At 43.9% G+C, this 22,984-nt stretch overlaps 1 protein-coding gene across 1 annotated transcript in view; it reads left to right on the top strand.

Annotated features, from left to right (window-relative positions):
* The first annotated feature begins 9,996 nt into the window (after window positions 1-9,996).
* The window catches only part of LOC114605946 (sodium channel protein type 2 subunit alpha-like), a 98,606-nt gene continuing 85,618 nt past the window's right edge, over window positions 9,997-22,984 (top strand). Inside the window, exon 1 of the mRNA XM_077936934.1 lies at window positions 9,997-10,258. The gene's annotated coding sequence lies outside the window, so the exon portion shown is untranslated. The remainder of the gene's footprint in view (window positions 10,259-22,984) is intronic.

Below are 22,984 nucleotides of genomic sequence, written 5' to 3'. Positions count from 1 at the left end.
CCACAGAGTGACAGCAGATTATTGTTTCTGCTAGGTCTTCCTACACAAGCTGTTTCCTAAATCTTTTTAACAAAAACAAGGGGTTGCATTTTGTGCCAGCCAAAACAGCTCTTATCCATGTTAACATCTGGACTACCATTTATTTTGAATTCATTAACTTCTTTTGCCAATCTGCCTCAATATCCAAAGTAAGTCAGGAAGCATGACATATGTATCTCAAGTAATGCCTGTAATTGATAGATAACAGCAAAAAAAAAAAAAAGGTGTGGGAAGGGTAATTAATCAGGACTCTCAATTTTAAAGGTCTGAAATATTTTATTGATTAAAAATAAACTACCTCACAGTGAAGTATTTCTATGAAAATACACATTGATCATCATCTCATTTATTCACAAATTCCTTGGGACGGTCATCAACTAAAGATGGAGGTTCTGTTCAGCAACACAAAATCTTAAAAACATCTCTGATCCAATATATTATCAGTATTGGATTGAGCATGCAGCAAAGAACTCAAAGCCATTGAGAAAATAACTATCAATTGTACTTTGAATCGAAAAATACTACTACAAACTCCAGGCTATCAAAGGATGCTGAGGGCCTCAGAGTGGCAACAAAAGCAGCAACCAAACAAAGATGAAGCGATTGTTGAAATTCTTTGGACAAAGAGATGGTAGCACGGTTTGACAAGCTTTGCCAAGATCTGATTTCTGAACGGAAACGTACCATCATGCTGCTGGGAGCTCAGGTTGACGGAGCACAGAACCACATCTCAGACATGTCTAAGACGGCCAGTGAAGCCATTAACTTAAGCATGAAGCAAATCACTGAAGTTAAACAAAAAAAACCTTACTGAAACTACTCAGGTTGTTCTGTCTCCATCCCAAAGAGCAGTGGTTACATAACTTCATGACCACTGCTCCATAGCAATTGTGTTATACAATTCCATTCGCCATATAGATGGGTTTATGAAGCATTTCTGTATCCTTCTGCTGTGCTGAAGAAGAATTTCACAAAACAGTGGGTATATCCGGGATGACTATTCACTATGTTTCGAACCACTTGCAGCGTTGGACATCATAAAACAAAGATTTCTGGCTTGTTTTCACCAGATAAGAATCTTTCTTTCTCTGGTGCTAAAGGGGCTTTTTGGTGTCTTTTCCTGTATAGTCTTTCAGTAATGGCCGCCGCCCACTCCATTCAGTCTGCTGACTCACCACCCTTTCCACCCTCAGCTCCACTCCACTCTGTCTTCTCCAGCCTTCTTGTCACCTCTCCAGATCCCCGCAAGCCTCTGGTAAAGAGCTCTCCTTATTTCTGTCGTCTGTTTAGCCGGCCTAAGCTACTCCCCCGCACCAAACTCCAGTAACACTTCTTGGGTTGTTTGTGTTGTTTAGGGAGCACGGAGAAGCCCCTCAAAACCTCTACCGCAATGCCGGTTCTGCAGCGTTAATTTCTGTTGTGAGGCATGACCCCCTTTTAGCATTCCATTTGCAACTTCTTAATTTTGTCTGTTTGTTAGTTCCCCCCCTTTTTTGTTTCCAATATATTGTTGGAGCTTATCACTGTATATATGTATTTTTTTTGGGGGGGGGGGGATGCTCCTTGAGTTTGTGTCAATATCTTACTGGAGAGTCCAGCGCTAGCTCATGGGGTTTGGAGGCGAAGAAGAAGAGGAGTTTGGATTTGATATCCCGCTTTCTCACTACCCGAAGGAGTCTCAAAGCAGCTAACATTCTCCTTTCCCTTCCTCCCCCACAACAAACACTCTGTGAGATGAGTGGGGCTGGGAGACTTCAGAGAAGTGTGACTAGCCCAAGGTCACCCAGCAGCTGCATGTGGAGGAGCGGGGAAGCGAACCCGGTTCACCAGATTACGAGTCTACCACTCTTAACCAGTACACCACACTGGCGAAGGCACCAGAGGGCGGTCTCGCTCCTTTGTGCTGAGGTTCTCCCCTAAATTCCTTCTTTTTAAGGTGTCTTTAAGTCCAATTCTAGTGTGAGGAAACCCCTTTTTGCGCCACTGAGCCTCTGCTCCCAGGAAATCCACCTCAGTAGGGGCAACTTATGCCTCCTGTTGCTCCTGCTTAGCCTCTCCAGGTGCCGAGTCTATCTCGAGCAACTCAGAGCTCAAACTCCTACCTGATGCTGAGCATGCTGTTCCGGAAGCCTCTGACCCCTTGCTTCTTTCAGAGACTTGCATAGTCTACAAAGACTTTCAGAGACTTACAAGATTTATGTTGATTTGGTTCTCTGTTTTCAAGAGAATCCATCAAGAGTGCATATTTTGTGACTTGCAGAGATTTATAAGATTTCTGTTTATTTGGTTTTGCAGAGAGTGCATATTTCATATATTTCATACTGTTCAATCTTCTGTATAGATTATATAAAGAGTTTATATTGACATCGCATTGTTGTACTTGGTCATCGTGTTGCCTTGGATATTACTGATAATTGTTTGCAACACAGGGGCTTAATTGTTTGGTTACTCCATCCCAAAGAGGCAGACTATAGTCCTCGCTGTTTGAAGCTTATAATAAAAGGAATAGCAGAAAACTTCAAAGGACCAGATATGTCAACGTTCCTCATTCTTTGGTTCCAGAACATCCTACCAGGCATTACAATAATACAATTCAGCTTTTTGAGAAGGACTTCTGCAGTGGCCTAACAACTCACTGCCTAAAGACGTGATTAAATTTATGCAGAAAAGGGCAATCAAAATGATCAAAGGGATTGAAGAATGGTTGCAGAATTTGGGACTTTTTAATTTTGAGGAAAAGGTGAGTTAGAGGAAGCAATGTTAAAGTTTTTTTTAAATTATGTATGGCATGGAGAAGGGTGGATAGATAAGTCCCCCCCCCCCTCTCTCCTAACAAGATAATTTTTTATTCTAAGCTTTACAGTACAGTGGTACCTCGGGTTACATACGCTTCAGGTTACAGACTCTGCTAACCCAGAAATAGCGCTTCAGGATAAGAACAGAAATTGTGCTCCGGCGGCGCAGCGGCAGCAGGAGGCCCTATTAGCTAAAGTGGTGCTTCAGGTTGAGAACAGTTTCAGGTTAACAACGGACCTCCGGAACGAATTAAGTACTTAACCCGAGGTACCACTGTACAGAAGTTCCATCTTTACAAGCCATAGATTTTAATCTGCAATATATGCAGCCTATTGATAATGATCAAAGACAAGTTCTAAATAAGGCAACTGATGAGGAACTCTTACAAGGTGTGAAAAGAAGTGAAACCATATTGCCATTAATTGCTGAAAGAGTACCTGCTGTTTCAGCAGACTGGAATCAATTACTTGAAATTAAGAGCATTCCTAACAATGAAAGCTCCACAACCAATTCATAGCCCCCCCCCCCCCCGTTTGTTTTTCTCCAAAAACATAAAATAATAGGAAGCTGAAGCATATTGATCTCATGTAATCTAAAAGGACCAAATTCATTTATAAAGAGAAAAAATTGCAAGGCTACTTTGAAAAGGCATCAGGGAGACTCCTACATGAAACACACTTAAAGAAGGTTGACGAGTGTTTGTTAGAAGGTTTAAAAGTGGGAGAAACATTTTCAGCATGTTCAGATACAAAGGGGGGGGGGGAAGGATTTGAAATCCACACAAAAGCAGCAAACACAATGGAACCACAAATGGGTTTGCTGCATCAGTGAACATGGTTCTACAGATGTTCATATAAGCCATGTAGAAACATCTTGTCATTTAAAAGGGGGATTTCCTCTTTAAAATTAAAAACACATTTTGGGGCATTTTTTCAAATGTTGAACAGCAACAAATTAAAATTAAAAATGCCTTGAAAACAGGAAAGCCCTGTTGTGTTATTTTGTGGTAAATATTTCCATCCCAGCAAACAACTATTTTGAAGATGTTCCTCACCTCTAACCTAAAAATGCACATCTGTAAAACTGTGGAAGACTGGACCTTCTTTGCTTTACTCCCAAACCCTATATTGCCTAAGGCTGTAAATTTACTTGGGCATTTTAACACTTCAGGTGTTTTGTTTTATGGAACCCACTTTAACTGAACTTACGATGCTCTGTTTGAAATAGTTCTACTTATTTTCCCTCAATGTAACGTCCATCTCTTTTTACACCAATTTCATACACAAATGAGAAAAGCCCAGCATTACCCTGTATTAGGTCTAACCTCCCATCATTTGTTTGAAAGGGAAGGGAAGTAAATTTTATTTTACCCATGCAGGTACACACAAACTTTCCAACTTTTACCAACTAGTTGCATTGAAATATCTTGCTTTTAAAAGGGGTGTGGACCAGAAGAAGCTAGTTTCAACCGTCTCACTGTCCACTTTGGCTGTTGTAGAGAGCTACCGACTGCCACCCCCCTGACTCCAAGAAGTCCCCCCTTCATTCCCATCTCTTATTAGGTGCCAACTCCCTACACCCACAAAATTTCCCACAAAGGGGCCAAGCAGCCACAAATTTCAGGGCCAGGGCCATGACACCTACAGCCCCAGACACCCACAGTTATGGGGGCCAAGCTGGCACTCCCGCTGCCATGGGCAAAATGGGCGGGGGGGAGTAGGGGCCAGCTGTCCCACCCCCACTGATTCAAGTAAATAAAAAATATTTAACTAAAAAAAAATTGCAGAAAGATTTTGACAGGCTTTTTTTCTGAGCACTTGGGGTCAAAAGAAAATAATTTAGAGCAACTGTTGTTGCAACGTTTCATTCCCAATCACAAAGCCAGACAGAGGATGAAAGCAGGCGGGTCTCCTGCCCCCTCTAACAAACCCTGGCTACGCCCATGCAGCCTGCTTTCCTCCCTCCTTTGGTAATAATTCTCCGCCCTAGCCGTCGAGGCACGAAGGCGCCCTGGACGTCCTAACACGCTACCCCTCCCTGTCTGCTGCTGGATCCCTAGAGACCATCATGAGCCGAAGGGATTCCTTTGGGATTGCTCCCAGAGCCTGGCGTTTGCTTTTAGTCGCCTTCCCTGCCTCTGCCTCGCTCCCTCCCCGTCGCACAATGCAACCTCTGCCCACCCATCCCCGCGCGCGCCCCTTCCGAAGTCTGCAGCTGCTGCTGCAGCCGCTGCTTTTATGCTGCGCGCTGAGATTGCCGGCTGCTCTCCCCGGAAGAGCTTCGCTCCGCCGCGGCGGCCAACGCCCAGTTTAAAGGGGCGGGAGGGCGGGCGCGTGTTGTCTCTTCCCTGCGCTTGGTGCGTGCCTTCCGTTCCGTTCCCCTCCCAGCCATTAGCTTTCCCTTGAAAGCCCCGGGGAATCGACAGGGCTTTTAGAACAGATTGCTGCTTCTGCCTTCCACGAGCTGCAGGGCGGACTGGCTCTTTTCCAGGGTTTAACCCTTCGCGAGCTTTTCCCCCCAGGTTTCCCTTTTGGTATAGATCAGCTTCAACACCAGACGCGTGGGCAGCAGGGGCGCATGGCATTCATTTTGCTAATGAATCCGTAAAATCCTTCGCCTCCCCGCCCGGCCAGGTCTCAATATTTTGAGAGGCGGATGGAGTACATAGAGGGGCAAAATCGGACACTGCTCCTGCACCTGTAATAGCTGTGTGGTTGAGGGAGCCCCAGGCGGTGTAGCGTGCATTGATTTCTTTTTTGAAGTTTTTTGTATGCTGTTCTTTGTCAAAAGGGTGCAGGAATGTGCGCTACATTGGTAGCACAATTTGGTCCTGTATACCTGAAGGAGCGTCTCCACCCCCATCATCCAGCCCGGACACTGAGGTCCAGCTCCGAGGGCCTTCTGGCAGTTCCCTCGCTGCGAGAAGTGAGGTTACAAGGAACCAGGCAGAGGGCCTTCTTGGTAGTGGCGCCTGCCTTGTGGAACACCCTCCCAGCAGATGTCAAGGCAATAAACAACTATTATACTTTTAAAAGGCAACTGAAGTTGGCCCTGTTTAGGGAAGTGTTTAATGTCTGATGCTATATTGTTTTTAATATTTGGTTGGAAGCCTCCCAGAGTGGCTGGGGAAACCCAGCCAGATGGGCGGGGTATAAATAATAAATTATTATAATATTATTATTATAACATAATGTAAATAGATAACATACAATACAAAACAAAAAAAGACAGCGGTAACATTTCATGATAATAAACAATGCAAAAGAGTACATAATAAACAGCTGTGGCAAATGATTCACAATGTCAATCCAGCAGAGGGATCTCTCTGTCCTCTTTGCCATCCCAGTGAAATATGGAAATATGTGTCCCTTGCCCCACCCTCCAAATCACAGTGCATACTACCCAAGCTCAGCCTGATTATTTTAGCACCCCAGACAGAAAATCTCACAAACACCCTGGTAGTGTTTCTATCCCAAATGATTAACAATTTGCTGCCCTTTTATGACACGCTCAAGTGAGATGCCACCTCACTCTGCCCAATAGAAGGACAAGCCTCGCAAAGGTTTGCTGTTGCCCTGCAAGCACTTTGGCAGGTGTGCTGTGCCTTTAACATGGTCTGAAATTCATCAAGTAAAACATTTCCCAGCACAGAAATTGAAGCGATTGGCGAGGGCTGGGGTGGGGTGGGGGGAATGGAATCACCTGCTGACTTTCTTTCTGCCATGCCATTGTGTGTATATTTGTTTACAAGGAGTGGTTGCCAATTCCTCTTTTTTTTTCCACGGGTCCCATGCCTAATACCTTCACAATAGTCCTTTCTCTCTTCCTCCCCCCAAACAAAAGGCCATAGATGAATCATCTATTGCTCCATCTTTTCCATGCTCAGAAAATGTTGGATTTCTGCTCTTTTGTGCAGGAGGCACAGGAGCCCTGCCAGAGAAGGAGTTGTTATCCCTACCTAAAACACACATACACAAATGAGATGAAGAAATTCAGCAGGTGGTGATTATCCTATTGCTTTTATGTCCATGCTAGAGAAAGTTGAAGTTCTGGAGTTTAATGGGCTCAGGAACCCTGCCAAGAGCAAGATGGCAAATCTACACTTTGGCATGGTACGCATGGTTTAAGACTGTCATTACTTCACCCTCCACCCCCCCCCAAAAAAAACCCACACAGGCATCTTGTCATAGGTGAAGAGCAGGCAGAAATTCATTTAGCACAGAATTACCCTTCGCAACTCTGCTTTAGGGAGAAACATACTGTGTGCATTAACTATTATAACCACAGTTCTCACTTAAGAATTCCAGGTTAGCACCATTTTGCTTCCATGACGCTGGCAACCAAATTTATAGCACACAGTTTGGTAAGCTTCTAGGCTTCATTTGCTTAGAGGCAAACTACATTAGAGCTGTGAATGGTTCAGCCAACATTTATATTTCTAGTTGAAAACAGCCAAGGACAGAGGCTGAATACTGGGCCATGGCACTGTTTAACTCATGCCCCATCTGCACCACACATTTAAAGCAGTATCATACCACTTCAAACAGCCATGGCTTCCCCCAAAGAGTCAAAACACTGGACAGTTAGAAGTTACCCTTAGGGTCATCCAATCCAATTCAGGAATCTCGGCTAAAGCATCCATGGCAGATGGCTATCTGTTTAAACCTCTGTTTAAAAACCTCCAGGGATCCTGTGAAGTGTAGTTTGTTAAGGATGCTAAGAGCTGGTAAAGGTAAAGGTAAAGGGACTCCTGACAGTTAGGTCCAGTCGTGGACGACTCTGGGGTGCATCTCGCATTACTGGCTAAGGGAGCCGGCGTACAGCTTCCGGGTCATGTGGCCAGCATGACTAAGCCGCTTCTGGTGAACCAGAGCAGTGCATGGAAACGCCGTTTACCTTCCCGCCGGAGTGGTACCTATTTATCTACTTGCACTTCGTGCTTTCGAACTACTAGGTTGGCAGGAGCTGGGTCCGAGCAACAGGAGCTCACCCTGTCGTGGGGATTCGGACCGGCGACCTTCTGATTGGCAAGTCCTAGGCTCTGTGGTTTAACCCACAGCGCCACCCGTGCCCCTGGTTTAGCTGTTATGTAACCCTTATTCCCATCACAGAACTACGATTCCCAGAGGGATTTGTAGTGCAGTTAGGGGAATAGAGGTCTCCTAACAACTCCTAGCACTTTTAACAAACTACTGTTCCCAGGATTCTTTAGGGAGGCTATGATCATTTAAAATGGTATGATACTACTTTGAAAGTTTAGTGTAGCTGGGGCCTTATCAGTGGTACCACCAGAGATGGGGAAGAAGTCCAAAGTTCCACTTATCAAAATGAACAGGAGGATTCCCCCAACTCAACAGAGGTGGCTTTCAACATATTTAAGAGAAGTCATGTGCATTTCTTTTTAAAGAGCCCCTCCTCAAAGACCCTTAAGTTCAGAGTCTAAACTTACCACTGATTAACCCCAGCACACACACAAACACAGACACTTCCTTGATCAAAATCCCATTCCCAGAACTGCTATTGGCATCGTTAGGGAATGTTCTGATCCAATTTTGGGGCATCTGCAGTGCTGAACTCAAATCATGGAGTTGAAAGGAACTCTGAGGATCATCTAGTCCAACCCCTGCAATTCAGGAATATGCAGCTATCCCATAGGGGGATTGAACCTGCAACCTTGGTGTTACCAACACCATGATCTAATCCAGTGGTTCCCAATTAAGGGTCTGGGGACTCCTGGGGTTCCATGGAACACACTCAAGGGGTCCATGGCCTTACCCCAACTAATTTTTTTGTCATTTTTGCATGGTAATATCACAAATTTTACAGTCCGTTTTTTAGTATACCTAAAATCCTTCGCTTATTAGGGGCTGCCTCACATTTTGTTTTAAAAAAATGCTTTGCAGAGCTAACTACCATAGAGTTATACATTTTTTTCAAAAGTAGGAAGTCCGTTACTTGGCTTTTGAAAAATAAAGGGTCATCAGTAATTAGCTAATTGGGAACCACTGCTCTAATCAACTGAGCTATCCAGTCCTCAGTGTTTATGTAAGATCTGATTATGGATATCCAATGCCTTGACTAGTATCTAGCCACTGTTTCAGTGTATCTGAAGAAGTGTGCATGCACAGGAAAGCTTATACCCAAAGCAAACTTAGTTGTTCTCTAAGGTGCTACTGGACAATTATTTAATTTTTATTTATTTTGACTGTGTCAGACCAACACTGCTACCTACCTGAATCTAGAATGATGGAAGGCTTATCATGACTTTTTTTTTCCAATTTAGCTTTTATTCAAAAAAAAATTGTGTGTGATACAAAAACAGATAAACAAGGAAAAGTACATAGAGCGTCTTCACTTTCCATTCATAGCCCTTTCCCCCACCATCCGTTTACATTCAGCAAACGAGACACTATTCGGTATTGGGGGGGGGGGAAGGGGGGATGCTGATCTTTTTATTCTATTGCATAGAGTCTGTGCAGGGCAGGGGTGACAACTTGAATAAAATATGGGGGGGGGCGCGATAAGCCCCACCCTGCACAATCGAGGCACGCACACACGATTTGAATGGCCATACCTATCAACGGGGGGGGGGGGGGGGGCGGTCCCTCAAATATTTTAGGAGTTGTCAAGGTTTTTGTGTGCTCCTTTATTTGGCTCCGCTCCTTCTCAAGCGACGGCAACCCACTCGCTTTCGCCACAGGTTGCCGAGTGTGTTCCAGCTGCCTTGGTGGCTTTCAACAGGCGTCTCTGGTCTTTGGCTCTCTCCGCAGCCCGATCCCAGATCTTTAATGGTGATCTGCTTGGGCGACACAGCCCTTTCCTTCCTTCACCCCCCCCCCCAAAGCGGCTTGCTCACCACCCTCCCTGCCCAAGCCTCCCCTCCACACACGAGACACGGACGACACTCTTTCTCTCCATCTCGACGCGCGGGAGACAGGGCGCCCCGAGCGCAAAGCAGCCACCCTGCGCGCGCCCAGCGGCGCCAACTTCTCCCCGGCTCCCTCCTCGCCTTCCTCCGCCTCGCCGAGCCGCGCCCTGTTGCCCGCCCCCCTCCGGCGATCCCTCCAGCGCCTGGGGCTGCTTGGGTCCCCCGAGCCCGGGTGGGGCCGGCCTCGCTCAGCTCACGTGGGCGGAGAGGGGGGGCGCAGCGCTGGCGCCGCTGTTGCTGCCGCCGGTCGAGGGAAGGCAGGCGCTGAAGTGTTTCTGGAGAGGGTTTCTCTAGGCGCGACGACGCTTTCCCCTTCGCTCTTGAGGGAGTACCTGGAGAGAGGGAGAAAGAAGTGGCCCAAAGGACGGGAAGAAAGTCCGACAGGGAGCCTGTGGCGAGCGGGGCGGGGGGACCAAACCACGGAGAGCGCCAGCTGGGGGGGGCGACTTCACTTGTAGCTGGGCGCCGAACTCCACCTTCGGGGCATGGGAGCAAGTAAGTGCTGGTCTCTCTCTCTCATCACCCCCCTCCCCACTTTCCCTTCTCTTGGTGGCGCGGACCGGGCTAGCTTTGCGCGCGCTCAGCTGCCACTTGCGCGTCGGGAGAAGTCGCCTCACTGCCGTCCGTCGCGCGCCAGAGGCGGCAGCAGCAAAGTACCCCCCACCCCCCCCCAAAAAAAATCGGGCTGTTGCTGCTTTGGAACGAATGGGAGAAGCAGGTGAAGCTGCAGCCGCGCCTTCTTGGTTTGATAAAAAGAACACAAAACCAGCCCGGCTTGCTTCTCCCCCTCCCTCTTTCCTTAGACCCTGAGTCGCCCCAGTGCTTCTTATTGGTTTGGAGCAGCTAAAAGTCACTCGCTTCGATTGTGTTGTGTTTTAAAAGAACTTTCCAGGGTGGGAAATGTGTTTATTCCCCCCTCCCCCATCTGCGTTGGAGAGAGTCAGCCTTAGGGATAGGTGAAGCGCGTCTACCCTTTCCTCCATCCTTTCTTCCTCGCTGGTTGCTAAGCACTAGTGACCATATTTCCAGGAAGACCTCTGGTGACACAAGTCCAGAATGGCAGCAACGAACGAGGAGAAAGGGGGGGGGAGGCAGGGCTTGGGGGTCCCCCCACCCTCCCCATCTCCCCCCACCTGCCTTGCCAATAAGTTGTAAGTGTTTACTGCTTTCTTTTAAATTTTGGAGCAGGTTTGTTGTTTACGTTTCTGGTAATACACACACACACACACACACACACACACACACACACTTTTATTCCAGGTGAAACATGCACTAAGGGTTGTATCCACCTAAGTCCTGCTCAGAGTACATCCATCTAAACTGATGGGCTTAAGTTAGTCAATTCCATTGGTTTCAGTGTGTCTACTCAGATTAGGACTTGGTGGCATACACTCCTAAAACACTTAGTGTTTTTTAAAAAAATATTCTGAACGGCCATGCCTAACAATGTATTTCTTTCTCCCCCCCCCCCTCTTCATTTGCATAACAACCAACCTGAAAAAGCATTGTGCTGAACTTAGAAGTGCATACATGTGGTGTGTTGATTATTATTTAATTAATAGGAACTTGAAGGCTTACTTAGTACTTTGTGACATTTTAGTTGGTTCCAATACAGGCAGGGTAGTCAATGATAGGGTTGGTTGATTGGTTGGTTTCCTAGAGCATCAACACAGGTGACATACGTTTGTTTGTTTGTTTGTTTGTTTGTTTGACAGGTGCTTTTTGAAAAGTTGGTGTTGGCAGTGTTATAATCTATATTTGAAGTGATTTAGCTTTGCATAGATATTTATTATTAATGTATGCTACCTAGTAATAAAGTTCTCTGAGCAGCTGACAAATAACACTAAAAACATAATACAACAATGCTTAGTCTCTCTCTTTACCTGTGTGTGGAGTTCAGTGTCTACTCATACCATAGAATGTTTGTACAGGAGCCTATGCATATAGCAGTGTGCAGGTGGTGTAGCTGGTGCCAACGTGCGCAGGCCTTTGTGCACACGGTCTATAGGTCACTTAGGGGGACAGGGATTCGCTATCATGATAGCAGTTTCCCTTTCACACATAGAGACGAATAAATGTGCAGGGCTTTTGTGCTCAGCCATAATGCCATATGTCGTAGCATAATTTTTAACCAATATGTGTAATCAATGGCTACTTATAGTGATGCCTGAGCACTCCTTCGGGCTCAGAGGCTGCATATCTTGGAAAACCAGTTGCTGGTGAACGTGAGCAGGAGAGAGTGATATTGTTCTCATGTCCTGCTTTGTGAGCTTCCTGTAAGCGTCTGGTTGGCTTCTGTGAGAAAGAGATGCTGGACTAGATATGCTTTCGGTTCGCAGGCTTGCAAACTGCTAAATAGTGGGTAGACATAGCAGACGACACAGCGATTTCTCCAAAGCAGCTCTTTATTTGTAAGCTGTCACATAACTGAACAGCAAACAGCTCAGCCGGCCTGCTTTTATAGGCAGCCGGCTGTCAACATTGTAGCAACAACAACCCAGGGTTTCCTGCCTAAAATAACTGACGTGGACCTGAGTGAAAACTACATACACAATATTCCTGGTGGCCAGGGTGAGAACTTCAATACATAACACAAACATGTCCTTATACCACACAGCTTCTCAAGCTTTTATCAGGGCGCAGTATATTTATTTTCATGGTTAGTTTCTCGTGCTTGGGAATGGCTTTAGTTCAACCCCCAAGCCATGCAAAATGGAATATTTGCACCCAAAAAAATATGAAACAGTTTATTTCTAATGAGAGGCAATGGAACTAAGGCCTTATTCCTATGTACATGGCCCCATTGGACACAGTAAGATGCACTTCCTTTTCAAATATGTATGCCTGGGCTTGAGCCAAAAGCTAGTTCAACTATGGAAAAGTTACATGGTTTTAATGGCAGATCACTCATTCTGTTCTATCCCAACAGGATCAAACAGCTGAGAGTTGTTGGAGACTGTTGTTATACATCGTTGTGATTTATGTGGAAATTGAAATGTTTTCCTTATTGTTTATGACTGCTTTTGTAACATTTGCAGTTACGTATATTTTTATCATGTTGTAAGCCTCATTGATCATGGTTTGAACTATGGAAAGGTAGCATACAGATAAAAATAATGTATACTTGTATATTCTTCATAGCCAATGAATGTAATCACAAGCCTTCAATGCAATCCTAAAGGAGTCTACTCAAATGTAACTAAGAGATTAGATACTTGCTGGTTACTAATAAGCGTGCTTGACACATAAATTCTACCTTCCCACTTTCACAGCTAGTGGGAAGCGCGGCATGTTTCCGTTTTTACAAGAAGGATTAGGGTGAACAGTATTGAATCCATGGCAAGATTCTTCAAATTGTCATTCAGCAATGGTTAACATTAAGTCAGGGGCCCCATGCAACAAAAAGCTTCTTCCAACTACCATGAACATAGAACAGTAAATTTTGGCTTTCTCTTAGTTATTTATGAATATACAAAAAAAAACTTGTCAGAATACAGTATCATTGAGGCTTACTTCCAAGTAGATGTGCATAAGATAGTAGTAACCTTTGAAGTTTTCCAGTCTCTAAACTGTACTCCTCCCACTTGGGTATTCAGCTATTGTTATCTAGTGTTTCATCCCCCTAAATAAGATTTTGACTTTGCCTTCCACAGGAGGAGAACAGCTTTGAATTGCTTGGAGTTGATAAAGCATCTTCTGAGAGGTTTAGACGCCATTATAATAATATGTGTGTAGTCCTGGAGAGGAGTCACACTTTCAGAAAATGCCTAGCTGCTTTTTCTCCAACATTTCTGGAGTATTGTGCATTTTGTTAGACTGACACCACACACATTTATCAACTCTGCTGAACGCTTGCTTGCAGAACGTGCTCAATTTCTTTTTACTTGCAAGGTGTTCCTATTTGCACTGCTACCATAGCAACAGGTGTGCCTTTGTTCAGCATTTTCTACTGGTTGGCATTTCTATTTATTTTGTAAAAAATATGTGCTTTTTATTAACCATTCACATTTATGAATACTGTGCTTATTCACATACTTAAGAGTATTTACCAAGATGTTCCATAAAGCCAGGGGCATACAACCTGTAGCCTTCCAGATGTTACTGGACTGCAACTCCCATCATCCCTGACTATTGACTGTGCTAGCTGGAGCTGATGGGAGTTGGAGTCTAACAACATCTGGAGGGTCACAGGTTCCCCATCCGTGTAGAAATGACATGCATGGGGTTTCAGAAACCTTCTTGGGTTGCTTACCCAGAGAATAGCCATTTGTCCAACTCTCAATTCTTCTATGGGGTGTGTGTTTTAAAATACAGACGTAACAACCTTGTGATTTACAAGGCCCATTTTCTGATGCCTACGAAGCACAAGAGATGCATCCTGGAGATAACTGAATGTGCTCTAATCTGGACAGGGTTTGAGTCACAAGAATATGATTCAGGAGCAAACTTTTTACAGAGCTGGAGCACATTTCTTCCTAATTTATATAATTATTTTAAACAAACCTCATTTTTAAAGAACCCTCTTCTGGATATAAATTTTCCTAAGTTAAATATTGCTTTGAAATAGAATGTGGTTATTGTAAGGATGTTTAAATTGTAGGAATTTGGAGGGTGAGGGAGATGGGGAGACTCTGGGCACAGTTGCGTAGTCGAGCCTTCTCTAACTTGCAGCAGAGTGTATCTTTATGAAAAAAGTGAAGACTGAGAGCTTTGGGCTTTGCTGTACTGCGGAAGACCCTTAGACTATTTTTATTCGACTGCAGCATAAAAGTCTGCAGCAGCATAATTAATCATATGAATTTGCTCTCTGAGCCTCTGCTCAAGGATGTCCCCTTTCCCAACAATTTGTCACCGAAAAAGACTTCATAAGTCAAAATGCATCTGGTGTATCTGTTTAGGAAAGTTTTTAATGTTTGAAGTTTTATTCTGTTTTTAGTGTTCTGTTGGAAGCCGCCCAGAGTGGCTGGGGAAACCTAGCCAGATGGGCGGGGTGTGTGTGTATATATAGCATATATATATATATATATATATATATATATATATATATATATATTTGCTTTCGTAGATTTTCACGGGTACAGGAATGCAGGTTTTGGTGTCCTCGGGTATCTTCCCGTGTAAAAGTTGGGGTGTCTAGGCGACGTTTCGACGAGGTCTCACTCGTCATCTTCAGGCTGGTGCTTTCGGCTTCTTGTTACTGGAACAGAGCAGGATCTCAGTGTTTGAGTTCCTATAAATACTGTTGAGGAGGTATGGTGTATAGCCTCCAATGTTCTGGGCAGAGAGGAAGTTCCCAGGCTAGTGTGCCTTTTCTTCTTTTGTTCCTTAATTGCTTGAGGGATATCTTGAGTGATTTCTTGAGTGATATCCTGAGTACCACTTAGGTGGGTCATTAGGTGTGGATTAGTTGCTAAAGCCTTTGTGTCTTGACCTCTTGAACTTTGTGAAGAGTTTTTCTGAGAAGATGGGTGTACTACATTTAGTTGTGCTCTGGCTTGGCTTCGTGTATAGGGGCGAGCTGTGGTTTTGTGGCCTGTGCCAGCCAGATCTGTGTAGGGATTGCAGGGGGGTGCAGCATCCGGAGGTGCCACCATGGTTTGGCTACTGGATGGTGTCTGTAATTTATCTGTGGAGAGGGTCTGGGTTTGGGTCTGGTGTGGTTGATTGGTGATGGCGTTCTGTGTGCCTCTGGATCTGGTGTCAGTTTTTGTGGGGAGGGCTAATTTCCAGATGTCTGGCAAGCGGGATGTGTCGTCACGCTTGTTCATGTTCAGATAGAGAAACACCCTCACAACATGAACAAGCGTGACGACACATCCCGCTTGCCAGACATCTGGAAATTAGCCCTCCCCACAAAAACTGACACCAGATCCAGAGGCACACAGAACGCCATCACCAATCAACCACACCAGACCCAAACCCAGACCCTCTCCACAGATAAATTACAGACACCATCCAGTAGCCAAACCATGGTGGCACCTCCGGATGCTGCACCCCCCTGCAATCCCTACACAGATCTGGCTGGCACAGGCCACAAAACCACAGCTCGCCCCTATACACGAAGCCAAGCCAGAGCACAACTAAATGTAGTACACCCATCTTCTCAGAAAAACTCTTCACAAAGTTCAAGAGGTCAAGACACAAAGGCTTTAGCAACTAATCCACACCTAATGACCCACCTAAGTGGTACTCAGGATATCACTCAAGAAATCACTCAAGATATCCCTCAAGCAATTAAGGAACAAAAGAAGAAAAGGCACACTAGCCTGGGAACTTCCTCTCTGCCCAGAACATTGGAGGCTATACACCATACCTCCTCAACAGTATTTATAGGAACTCAAACACTGAGATCCTGCTCTGTTCCAGTAACAAGAAGCCGAAAGCACCAGCCTGAAGATGACGAGTGAGACCTCGTCGAAACGTCGCCTAGACACCCCAACTTTTACACGGGAAGATACCCGAGGACACCAAAACCTGCATATATATATATATATATATATATAAAATTTATTTATTTAGAAACACCTCTATTGTGGTGTTCATCTTCAAATCTTTATCTTCAGCATATCAATGATTTGGGCAACAAAGTCTTTGTATTACATTGCTGTGATACAGTTAGCATTTGAAGAATGTATCCAGTCATCCCAGCTAGAAGTTGCAGAATACACTGATGTATACAGTGGGCTGGATTCAACTGACCTGGTGCTCTAGTGGAAACCAGCTCCAAGACTCTTGCTGGTACAACAGGGCTTACACCCCTCTCCTCCCCTGTGCATCTCCCCAAATCTACTCTGGAAGGCCAGGAGAACCTCTGGAACTACACATGGGGCGAGGGGAGATCATGCCATCTGGCAAGCAGAAATTAATGATTGTGCTGATGTAATGTTGAATTCCTTCCAGCATCTGCATTTCATCGTTGTGAAGCCATAGGTTTGCAGGTTTGATCTCCATATGGGATAGCTGCATATGCCTGCATTGCAGGAGGTTGGACTAGATGATTCTCCAGGACCCTTCCAACCCCACAATTCTGATTCTGATTCTAATATTATTTGGTTGTTAGTGTATATACTGTTGACCACAGGCCACAGAGTAATTCTTCATAAAGCTTTTATGTCCTTTCATATATGTGTTTCTGCAGCCTAGAGGTGGGCAAATGTCCCCATCTTCAAAAAGGGGGAGGGAGAAGGCCCAGGTACCACTCAGTGAGCTTGATATTGATACCAGGAAAGGTCCTAGAACAGATTAAACAGTCAGCTCTTAAAAATGGATGCTGTGATTACTAAGTCCCAACATGGGGTTTCCTCAAAAACAAGTCATTCCAGACTTCCTTCTCTCTCTCTCTCTCTCTCTCTCTCTCTCTCTCTCTCTCTCTGAGTTACAAGCTTTGTAGATCATGGAAATATGTTGGATGTAGTATATCTTGATTTCAGGAAGGCTTTTGACCAAGTCCCCCATGGTATGCTTGTGGAGAATCTGGTAAAATATGGAGTGGGCAAGAGAACTGTTAGGTGGATTTGTGCTGCAGGGTTCTGTCCTGGGACTGTTGCTGTGCAACACCTTTTAAAACAACTTAGATGAAGGTGTTGAAGGTATGCTCATCCTATTTATATAGAAGATACCAAAATGGCCACAGAAGACAGAATTGGAGTTCAATGTGATCTTAGCACATTGGAGAATTAAGCCCAAACCAACACAATGACTTTTAACAGGGACAAATGTAAGCTTCTGCACTTAGGCAGGAAGAACCAGCTGCACAAATGTTAGCTGGGGGACCACCGGTTTGCTAGCAGTACATGTGAAAAGGATCTAGGGTTCTTAGTAGACCACAAGCTTAACATGAGTCAACAGTGTGATGCAGCTGCAGCAAAAAAAGCTAATGCTATTCTAGGTTGCATCAACAGAGGTATAGTGTCCCAAGCAAGGAAATACAAATCATGCTCTATCCTGCCTTGGTCAGACCCACCTGTGTCTGGGTACAACAGTTTAAGAAGGATAATGACAAGTTGGAATTTTCAGAGGAGGGCATTCGTGATGATAAAGAATCTGGAAACTATGTCTTGTGAGGAATGGTTGAAGGAATTGGGTATGTTTAGCCTGGAAAAGAGAAGACTGAAAGGCGATATAGCAGCCATCTTCAAAATAAGTGCTGTCACATGGAGGATGCAGCAAGCTTGTTTTCTCCTGTTTCAGATGGTAGGACCCAAACCAATGGATTCAAGTTACAAGAAAAGAGATTCCTACTAAACGTCAGAAAGAACTTTCTGACAGTAAGAGCTGATCAGTAATGGAACAGACTCCCACAAGAGGTGTGGGACTCTCCTTCCTTGGAGTTTTTAAAGCAGAGGTTGGTTGACTGTCATGTATGATCTAGTCAAATTCCTAACCATAAGGGGTACGCAGTAGGAGGACTTGCATATTCTTGGAGGACTTATATTGAAGTTTCTTTATATTATAATGTAGCCAAGATGCAATTGAATAATAAAGCATAAAAGTTCACCGTAACAATGTTGTTTTATTCTAGCCCATTCCCCATAATTGGTCTGACAGTTCATAGCATTTCTACCATCAGATGTTAAATGTCGTAATATTTGGATGAAATGATATTAGTGTAACACTGTTTTTAAAGTTCTTACAATATTGTTTTGTTTTTAAGTAGCAAGTGGGCTTTAAAAGTCCTAAAACGTTTTTTCAAAGACCGTGCAAGCTTTGTGACTCCTAAAACTGTAGAAAAATCATAAAATGTTTGGTTTTGTTCCTCTGTCTCTTAGTGGCTTCCTTTCTTTTCAATACCCCAATTTTCTTAAAATGCTTCTCAACCATTTCTCCTTTTCTACCTTCTGTTGCATCACACTGTTTGTAGCTGGGCAATGAAAAGGACACCATGTCCATGACACCAATAAGAGAATTTTCACTGTGCTTTCCATAAACAGGCACATTTTTATTCAGTTTGGTTGTGTATCAGACACAGAGGTATTTAACCTCAGGACTGATACATGAAGTACCCATGGCTTTCACTGTTGGAACTGCTGAGTCACATGCAGATACGTAGCACTGTTTGCAAATAAGTTTGCTTCCATTTATTGAAATATAGCTAGCAATCATCCACATGGTGCATTGATTATTAAGCATTGAAGCATTTGATTTGCATTTTGGTTAGCAAACAATGAACTATGCTGTTTTATGACTGAGAACATTTCAGCTATTGTCAATAGGAGGGAGAGATAGCAATAATATTTGTGTGTGTGTGTGTGTGTGTGTGTGAGAGAGAGAGAGAGAGAGAGAGAGAGAGAGAGAGAGAATTATTGTGGGTACTTTGGTTTTCAGCCTTGAGAGTTTCTAGGATGGGAACAGATTGCTGGAACTCTACAGTGATTACCATCTTCCCATGGTATCTAGAAGCGCACATTCACCAATTATATCTATTATTTTGGATACGTACTGGTGGTGCTATCGAGCCTACCAAGATTAGCATTTGGAAAGCACTGTATGGGGTTTACCTTTGAAAGTTATAAAACTGCATCTGATAGAGGGCACAGAACTGCCTCACACTAGGAACCATAGTATCATACAATTGTAGAATTTGAAGGGACCACGAGAGCCATCTAGTCCAAACCCCTGCAATGCAGTCTTTTGCCCAACGTGGGGCTCAGATCCATGACCCTGAGATTAAGAATCTCATGCTTTACTGACTGAGCTATCCCAGGTCACAGGAAAATATGTAGCTGGGAACACCAGCCATTGCTGGTACAATCCTTGTACGTTGGTGTACATGCCTTTCAAAACGTGTGTTTGTTGCTGTTACACATTTCTGTTTTTAGTGCCAACTCCCACCAGGCACAGCAAGCATGTACAATGGTCGGAGACAGACTTGTCATTCAGCAATATTTGGAGAGCCAACGTTTTCCCATACCTGTTGTATATGGGAAGCTCTGGTTTGTTGAGCAATAGAGAGTTCTTTTCCTACTCTGCAGGCCTATGAATTGCAGGTAAATTTATTGTTGCGACTTGATTCTTCTTGACAATCAATTCACTGCTCTGTAGGCAGAAAAGAGTGTTTCTTCTACATGACAAATATTCTCTGATAAATGATTCCAAATGGATATTGGGGGGGGGGGAGTGATATGACCTTTTGTGGTTTGGGGCTGCTTGCACCCTGGGTAAAAGAGTGAGTCTCTTTTCCGTCCTTCCTTTCTGCACTTAACAGGGGTTATTTATGAAAAAGTTCACCTGTTGTATTTGCTTATTAGGATGTGGCTCTTGAACACATTCCCAACCTTACTGGGTTTGGATTTCCAGGAACTGGCCCCAAGCGAGCTTGCAATGTAGCCTAATTCCCTCCCTCCCTCACCCGCATTATGCATTTCCAATAGCAAAAGGGTGTAAGAGCGATTTGGGAAAGCTTTGCCAATAGCTCTTCCACTGCTCGCTCAAACCAAAGATAACGCAAGTTAAGTGAAATAAGGCTTTGGCTTCATAAATATTTAATAAGGAAACATGGGAACTGTGCTCAAAGGCAAGAGTGCTAGTTTGCAAAAAAAAACAACACAAAATTCCTTAGCTAATGGCTGTGCAGCCTTCTGTTACCTTTTCATTGCTGTGCTTTGTATGTTTACATGTTAGGGCAAGATTAAACCTGGCCACCCAAAAATATCGTGGTGATTAGACAATTCAAGAGCCTTTTTTTAAAAGAAAAGAGGGGAAAGGAGTGCTATCTTTTCCACATGTCAGTTAATATTCTTTCTCCTGACATCATTCCAAAAATATATGTCCTTTGACTACTGGCTCTTGGTTTAATTTAATTTCATCTTTGAAAGGAACAGCTATTATTTAAAGGGCGTATGTCACTGTGCTGATTGTAAGCCATCTCTGCTTGCGTCTTTGTTTTCAAAAGCTCTGTTGCATTGTGGTAAGTGCTTCCCTCTCCAACAGTTGAGTTGAAATCAAAGAGATATGTATGGCTACAGCATCCCATTAACCTATTAACCCCACCTAGTGAGTTATTTGGTGAGCAGTCTCTTCCTCTGTTCTGTTCAGTATTCTTGAGTCTGTCACTGGGATTTCAATGACAAGAATGGCCTAGGGGGTTAGTTTTCTAAATCTCAAATGATCTGAATATTCATGCTGGTTTTAAGCAATGGTATATATCTATATTAATAGTGTCCAGATTAATTTGAAGGGATAGGAGTGCAGTAGAGAGAAACATGGGCAGATTATGTTTTTATTCTCCTTTGAGATCTTCATACTGTATTTGTCATTATTGTTAGTCCCCCTCCTATGGGTTATCAAGTGGCCAAATATGTTTGGTCCACAGATGCCTTCACCTTTGTATAACCAGTCACCATCTCAGATAAAAATTAGCCACTTCTCCACTCTTCTACAGGAGCCTGCACTTGAGGAAGTGGTTTATCAAATGTGGTTTATTTCAGCATTTATACATTGCCTTTGGAGATTCCAAGGTGCCTCAGAACTTATTAAAAACGCAGAATTTGTTTAAAAAGTGGTAGCCAATGTGGTGCTCTCTAGATGTTGATGGACTCCAAATCCCATAATCCCTGACCATGCTGGCTGGGGTTTATAGAACTTTTAGTCCAACAACATTTCTAGGGCACCATGTATAATTGTGTTCTATACAACCAGTCTGTAGAACATTTAAAATATAGTAAGTTATATTATTTCCTTTGGATACAGGGCTGGCTTGGATATCACTTTGTCTGCAACAATAGAAGTAACAGCAACAGTAGAAGTATTAAGTAGATGTAATGTTCTTTCCACCTTCATTGCAGAACATCTTAATATGCCTCATTTGCTAGGAAATAGCACAGGATGATGGGAAGGTTAAATGCCTGCAGTTATAAGATAGCAAAAAGGGGTTGAGCAACAGGCACATGAACCTAGTGTCAAGAAGCTGTGGCAGAGGAGAAATCCAAGGGTTCTTGGAGTGCTTGTGGAAAAAGTGCCTATGTTGCATTAGTAAGGCACACAGGGACTAATCTCTGGATTCTAGCAGAACCACTCTGCAGTGGGATTAGGCTTGGAGGGGAAGTAGCAACAGAATGACTTCAGAAGGTTTATGCTAGATAAAATCTCAGTAAGGAAGGCCATGGCAAATTGCAACTTTCTCCATTTGGGGGGGAAATGGTGTGTTTTATAATTGCAGTGACTTTATTTTCCATTGCTGTAACACCTTGCTGCCATCTCTGGGACCTTACAGTGAAGGGCAGGTAAAAAAATAAATCCTATAAATAAAAAGAAAGTCAGTTTCATAAGAACGTAACCCGGCTTGGTAAGAAACACCAAAGATCAGCCAGGCCTTTTCAGGACCATGGAGAGTTCCCAGTTAGCTCTGCTGGCTGTTATTTCTCTACTCTAGACAGTGGAGAAATGGACAATGACTTGATCTGCAGTTCTTCCACTGTTTCTGTAGCCCTGGCTTCTGTGGCGCAGGGGGAAGGAAATGCTTTCGAAGGGAGCATGGCCACAAACTCAAGCTAGAAGGGCATGCTCCTGAGTGGAGCAGCCTGCAGCTCTTCATCTGGGTCTCCTTTGGTAGAGCAGGAAGCTGGGTTTGAGGGGTTGTAACATTTTGCTGTTAAACTGAGAGAAGAGAATTGAGTGAAGTTTGACAGCCTAAATTAGCTAGGTGATTCTCACCTTGTCTTGGGACTTCCAGGGTGAGGGTTAGATGCAGGATGTGGTAGGCTTGGTAATATTTTGACCAGAGCACAAAAATACTCAAGAATGTCCCCAGCTAGGGATCCAAATAAACCACAAGGATTTATTCCATTATATATTATTGTGAATAATAACTCTCCTGGCCTTCCAAGAAAGTAAGACATAGGATTAAGACAACATGCAGCATAAAAATTATTGCAGTGCTGTAGGTATAACATTTCATCATGTTTCACATTCACTTATACTAATGTAGGCATATGTTTCCTATCCATCATTCTGCCACACACAAAAACTCTTAAATTAGATATCATTTCAAGACTGGGATTATTTGTAGTGAAGTTGGTTATTCCTTGCAACTTGTTGTTGTTGTTTAGTCATTTAGTCGTGTCCGACTAAATGGACATCATGGACCAGAGCACACCATGCACTTCTGTCTTCCACTGCCTCCCGCAGTTTGGTCAAACTCATGTTGGTAGCTTCGAGAACACTGTCCAACCATCTCATTCTCTGTCATCCCCTTCTCCTTGTGCCCTCAATCTTTCCCAACAT

Source organism: Podarcis muralis, chromosome 1, assembly GCF_964188315.1.
Source record: "Podarcis muralis chromosome 1, rPodMur119.hap1.1, whole genome shotgun sequence".
In the NCBI taxonomy this organism is placed as follows: Eukaryota; Metazoa; Chordata; class Lepidosauria; order Squamata; family Lacertidae; genus Podarcis; species Podarcis muralis.
Note: the sequence above shows the minus strand (reverse complement) of the source record. Positions and strands in the feature narration are given on the sequence as shown.